We start from the raw sequence: 5,831 nt of genomic DNA on the forward strand, positions 1-5,831 counted from the left end.
CACGTGTCAGATTAGTGACACGTGGCACGCCACATGTCATTTCACATGAAAAAAATTTATTTATAATCAAAATAGTCCTTGAAGGTTCAGACATAAATCATTTTTATCCCTAAAATTTTAAAAATTAATCAAATTAATCCTTATATATATTCTTTAATTTTTTCTTCATGATATTAAATTTAAAATTTTTTGATACTACTAATTTTAGTAGAAATGTAATTGATAAACAAAAAATAGTAATTGTTTCTTTTCTTCTTAAAATTTTTTTCAATAAAATTATCTCTCTTCTTTAATTTTTCTCAAAATCTCTCTAATTCTTTTCTATTCTAAAACATTTTTCTTACATTATTACATTTTGCTGGAATATATGTATACTGGAAAAAAATATAGGAAAGAGAGAGGGGTTGAGGGAGAGAGCGACGGTGGGCTGCGCCCTGCTGTCGATCCGCCACCAAACTCGCCGCCCAGCCGTCGTCACGTCACTGCCCAACCACCATGGCGTCGTTGCTTGCTGTCGCCGAACCTATTCCACCGCCGATTATCGCGTTTTGCTGCATGCCATCATGGAGGAAGACCGAAACCCAGGGAGAGGACCGCGCAAGGAGAGGTCGACGTCACCGATCCCTGAAGCCCATGTCGCTGTCGAGCCCAGATGAGAGGAGAGACCAGGCCTGAACCTCGAGGAGCTGGGAAGAACTAGCACCGCCGCTGTACCATCGTCATGGACACCAACGCCGCCGTTCGTTCCTTTGATTCGCGCCGTTGTGACTTCTGTCACCGTTAGGCTGTCTGCTGACGTCACCGCCGCATAGCCGCCGTTGCTGGTAACCGCCAGTGGAACCCTCGTCGTCTCGGTAAATAATTTATTCCAGAACCTTTGAAATCAATATTCTGTTATGTTTGGCTAGAGATTCTGAGATTTTGGTAACATAGGATCGTGTTCTGGCTGTTGCGGGTCTCGATTAAAGCTGCCGCTGCTTGGTTCGGTTGCTTCTTAGTTATGGTAAGCCTTTTCATTTCGAAAAGTCCTTTTGTCGCTGTTCTGTTATTTTAGCTGAGGTTTTGCAGCATTATTTAGCATCTGATTGGGTTTTTTGTTATTATCTGTTGCGATTGGAGTTGTTGTGGCAATCGCTAAAGTGGTCTGGAGCTGAGATTACGGCTGCTGCATTGCGGGCCAAGAGAAAACGGAATTTTGTCACGTAATTGAGTCGCGATTGAGGTAGGAGCTTTTTATACAAACTAATTTATTTTAAATTGGAATTGTTATAAATAGATATGACTTGCTAAATGTATTTCTGGTGATTATGTAAGTCTTATGCATTGTTTGATTTGTCTTGGATGAATATGGTTGTCTGTTGAGTTGAAATAATAACTGATTTTGTTAAATGGAGGTTTCTGATTGTTTTGATTTGAAATAATCTTTAATATTTGAAAGTTTGAATTTGGTTTTATTGGAAACTGATTTGGTCTTGAACCCATTGGAAAGGGGTTGAAGGATTGGTTTGGTTGGGACCCGAAAGGGTGGCAAAGTCCAAGTTTTAGGGGAGATGCTGCCGTATTTTCATAAAAATTTAGATTCTATTTTAAAATGTGACTTAGAAAAAGAATGAATTTGAGAGGTTCCACTGCTTGGTTTTTGATTTATTAAGAAATAGATGTTTCGAGTTTAATCTGTTTACGGGAAGTTTATGTTAAGATTGATTTTAATATGAAAGAACCTATGTTTTGAAGTTTGATTAAAGAAGTACTTTTGGAAGAATTTTTAATAAATTTTAAAAGAAATTGAACTTTGATTAACTGAGTTCGTTTTGCTTTTAAAGTACTCTTTAAATTTTGATTTAGCAAGATTAAACAATTTCGGGCCTTTGGGAAGGTTACCGACTTAAGAGTTGTTCAGTAGCAAGACCTCGAGGATAGAATGGTGGAAAGGGGTCACCCCCATGATTACGGGACTTCGTGTCCTCCATGGTCTTTCCCTGCTATCATCCCGGTTGTCCACCGCAGTTTGTCCCGTCGGAGGTCGGGTGTAAATCAGGGGATCTCGCTGTCTTCTTGGCGCCCCCCTGCTTTCCCCTTGACTTTTTGATTCTGATCGGCCACTCGGTGTGCGTCTGGATCGACTTCTTCGGGGACTTCTCCCTCTCCCTTGAAGAGATCGGGAGCGATCTCGTCTAGGAGTTGGTCAGTAGTGCTCCCGGCCTGCCAGCTCGCGTTCCAAGTTCTGCACCCTATGTCGCAGCTCCTGCATTATTCTGGCACGGTCGCTGCATGTTCCCCCAAAAGGACGCCTTTCTTGAGAGTGCGAGGGTGGCTCAGGTCGTCGCAGGGGGGACATCGTACGCGCGCGAGAGGAAGCCACAGAGGCTACCATGCCGCTTCAAGGTGCGATTTCTCCCCCGCGTGGTTTGACTCTGTCGTCTGCCTCCGCAGGACCTAACAGAAAATCCATTCAGGCCTGTGTCCCCACAGACGGCGCCAATGTATGGTTGCTCGGGTTTCGGACAGGTCGGAGATGTGGGTCGGAGATGTCCTCCAGTTGAAGAGGTAGGAATCGGTGTAACATCCTCACTACCAGAATGTCACGCTTCTGGCTGCGCCACTCTGATAGCAAGAAGTATTACGACTACTTTATATAATTAATATTAAAATAGGAGCCTTAGATTCGACACCGTATCATTGATTTCTTTGAAAACCGATAATTAGTACTTTATCTAAAAAAAACAAACAGGCATAGATCCATATACAAGACTGTTTACATAACAACTAATAATATAATATACGTATAAAACACACAACTCCTATCCTTCTTACAAAAAATTGTAATAACAAAGATGAAGGAAGAAAATAATCTAATCAATACAACATATAAAATTAAAACGCAGTATAGCCCTTCGTAATGCTCTTCCATCCAATTCCTAAAAAGATAAAGCTGTAGGGGGTGAGAACCTAACCACACGGTCTCACCACAAAGTTTCAAAATTGTCATAATAAGATATTTAATAAGAAAACTATTTTCAAGCTCAGTGATTATCATTGCCTTATGAATCTTTTAAAAACCAATAGGTAACCGTTCAAAACCTTTTCAAAGAAACAATGTTTAATCTTTCAGAAATCCAAAACATTTCCTTTCTTATAAGAAAATCTCAATCAAAAACCAACCACGCAATCAAACAACACGATCATTAATCCAGCATCAAAGTTCATTCTCAAATGAGCACGCCAGGACAAACACAGGCAAGACAAACAAGGAAAGTACAGGTTTAGGTAGCAGTTACAGCAAATAGTTCAAGTAGCAGTTAAGAACAGTTTAGCAATTAGGCAAACCAAAACAAGTTCAAACCCAAACAAAGCATACAAATGCATATGATGCATGCCTGTCCTATGGCTGATGAGGCTTATCTGTCGGTTATCCAGCCAACCCGACAAGTCTGAATTGTCCTTAGACTGTCCCCCGACATGCATCCCCAAGAGTCTATGCATAGCTTTTTCTCAAATAATCAATATTGCTCAATGGGGGTAACATTCCTGGGAATTTATATAGTGCCCGGTCACACTTACGTCATAGGGTCAACAGAGTATCGAGTTTTCAACCTGGTACACGTAGTGGCAAGCCATGGTACTTCATCTAGGGAACCTCGTATCTCAAATCATTAAATCATTCAAGCCAAGTTTCATACATAATCATTCATCAATATCTAATCCATTCTCAATATCATTACCATTCGTCAATCCATATCTCATTTCCAAATTCATTAAAAAATCATATTTCAAAGTCAATCCTTATCATCCTTCTTTCTGTTCCATTAATCAACAATCTCAGTCCAAAACTTAATTCTTTCCCTTCTAAATAAATCAATCTTAAAACATATAACGTTCAAAAACTAAATCTTTTAAAATAATTACTTCAGGCGAAACTTCCAATTTTATAAAAATTCGGCAGCATCTCCTCTAAAACTCAGACACTGCCACCCTTTTCGGGTCCCATCCAAACATTTCTCATCCATTTCCAAATCTCAAACATTTTCCAAAATTGAACCAGTTTCAATATCAAAATATTTTCAAATCAAACCTATTCCAATAAATAAACTCTTTTTAAAATCAAACCAGCTCAAATATTAAATCATTTATAAAATCAGACCAACTCAAAATCAAACCGCTCCCAGAATAAATTTATTTTCATATCTCAAATTATTTCCAAAATCAGTTCATTTTTATTACCAAGGAAACTCTAAAACCAAGAAAATTCACTTTTCATAATAATCAAGTAAATAATATTTCAAACTGATTTCTTATCAACAACCATACGCCATTCACGCAACCAAGCAACCAATAATTCAGTCTAACAAACCATCACATCCACAAGACAAATATAATCACATAAGTATATTTTTTTACATCAATATCTATTCATAACAACTCTGTAATGTAAAATAGATTTTAAGAAAAACCCCTACCTCGATTAGCTGAATTCACATAGATTAAACATGGTAACTCCCTTCTCTTTTTAATTTTATGGAAGCAGCAAGCATGCAACCAAAACAGCAGCATTGTCAATCTCTTATGACAGTGATGATGGTTGCAACAAGACAAGGATTCGAAGTGGATAAGAATCAAAAGCAAACATAGCTCTTGGAAGATTCAAAACAAATCAAAGACCTGAATTGAATTAAAACAAGAACATGGCAATTAAAAGTGACAACATAGAACGTGCCAAATAGGTCAGAACCAAGGAGAAGAGCAAACCAGAATCAATGTAATGGGATTCAGAACCAATGGCAGCAACGGTGACATCAGTTCTTTCGGAGCAAGAACAACAACGACCTCAACATCAATTATGCCTTTTTCGAATGGTAAACCAGCAATGATTAAAATAGTAATCCATAATCCTATAATTAAGCCAGGAAGACAATAGAGGAACAAGATAAAAAAAACAAAGCAAGGTTTAAAGCGTTACAGTTTTAAGAATAGGAGAATCGAAATCAGAACAAGGCTGGTGCTGTATTCGACTCTGGTTGCAGTACACGACTCACCGATGACTAAGGCAGCAACGACTTCAATCGAAACAAAACAGAATTAGAATCAACGGCAAAATCTTCGGAACAGTTCTGGCTATCCCCATCAATGGTGACCTGAACCCTTTCTGACGGCGGTTCCTGCGATGGCTTCGTTCACCACCTCTCCTCTCTCGCTCCCTTACGTGATAGAAACGACCATGGAGACATCGTGGGATGAGGTTGAACGGTGGCGCTGCAGCACAGTAACAGTGACACGGTGGCAGCTCGCGAGGTTGACGACAGCAACCTGCGGCGCTGATGGTGACAAGGCTAGTCGCAGGCCTCTCTTCTTCGTGTGCCTCTCTCTCTTCACCGCGAGCTCCCTCTTTCTGACGCCTCTTCTCCGCGACGGTGGCTCCAAGCCCGCGCCCCTCTCACTCGCGAGCCATCTTTCTTCGTCGGCGACCACGACGGCACCGTGACAGCGGCGCGACGGGCTGGATGGTGGTGGCGCGGCTCCCTCCCCTTTTCTCCTCCGCTGGCGCCCTCTCTTTCTCTCTTCTCCATCTCTGTGCGTGTGGATGTTGGTGTTTCAGAAAGGGGGAAGGGGTAATAGCGGCTGGGAAAGGAAAATTAGGTTTCTTATTAGGGATTTAGAATAAGGTTCCCAATTTGGGAATTACGGTTAGGGTAGTTCAGTCATTTCACTAAAATAAGGAGTAATTGAAAACCAAAAATCAATTTTTACTCCACTAATAATATTTGTAAAAATACTATTTAATTATCAATTTATAAATTATTTTCAAATAAATACTCTAATTCAATAATTAGAGA

At 40.0% G+C, this 5,831-nt stretch overlaps 1 long non-coding RNA gene across 2 annotated transcripts; it reads right to left on the bottom strand.

The window, feature by feature from the left end:
* Window positions 1–2,701: 2,701 nt before the first annotated feature.
* On the bottom strand, window positions 2,702–5,608 carry LOC127745469 (uncharacterized). Of its 2 annotated transcripts, XR_008006656.1 has the most exons (4): window positions 4,958–5,608; window positions 4,747–4,841; window positions 4,458–4,631; window positions 2,702–2,918 (listed from the first exon to the last, which is right to left on the bottom strand). It is a non-coding gene; the product is annotated as an uncharacterized LOC127745469 (long non-coding RNA). The 2 variants fall into 2 exon arrangements; XR_008006655.1 differs by having other exon boundaries at window positions 2,702–4,631.
* Window positions 5,609–5,831: the final 223 nt, after the last annotated feature.

The sequence above is a fragment of the Arachis duranensis genome, chromosome 1 (assembly GCF_000817695.3).
Source record: "Arachis duranensis cultivar V14167 chromosome 1, aradu.V14167.gnm2.J7QH, whole genome shotgun sequence".
NCBI classification, from domain to species: domain Eukaryota; kingdom Viridiplantae; phylum Streptophyta; class Magnoliopsida; order Fabales; family Fabaceae; genus Arachis; species Arachis duranensis.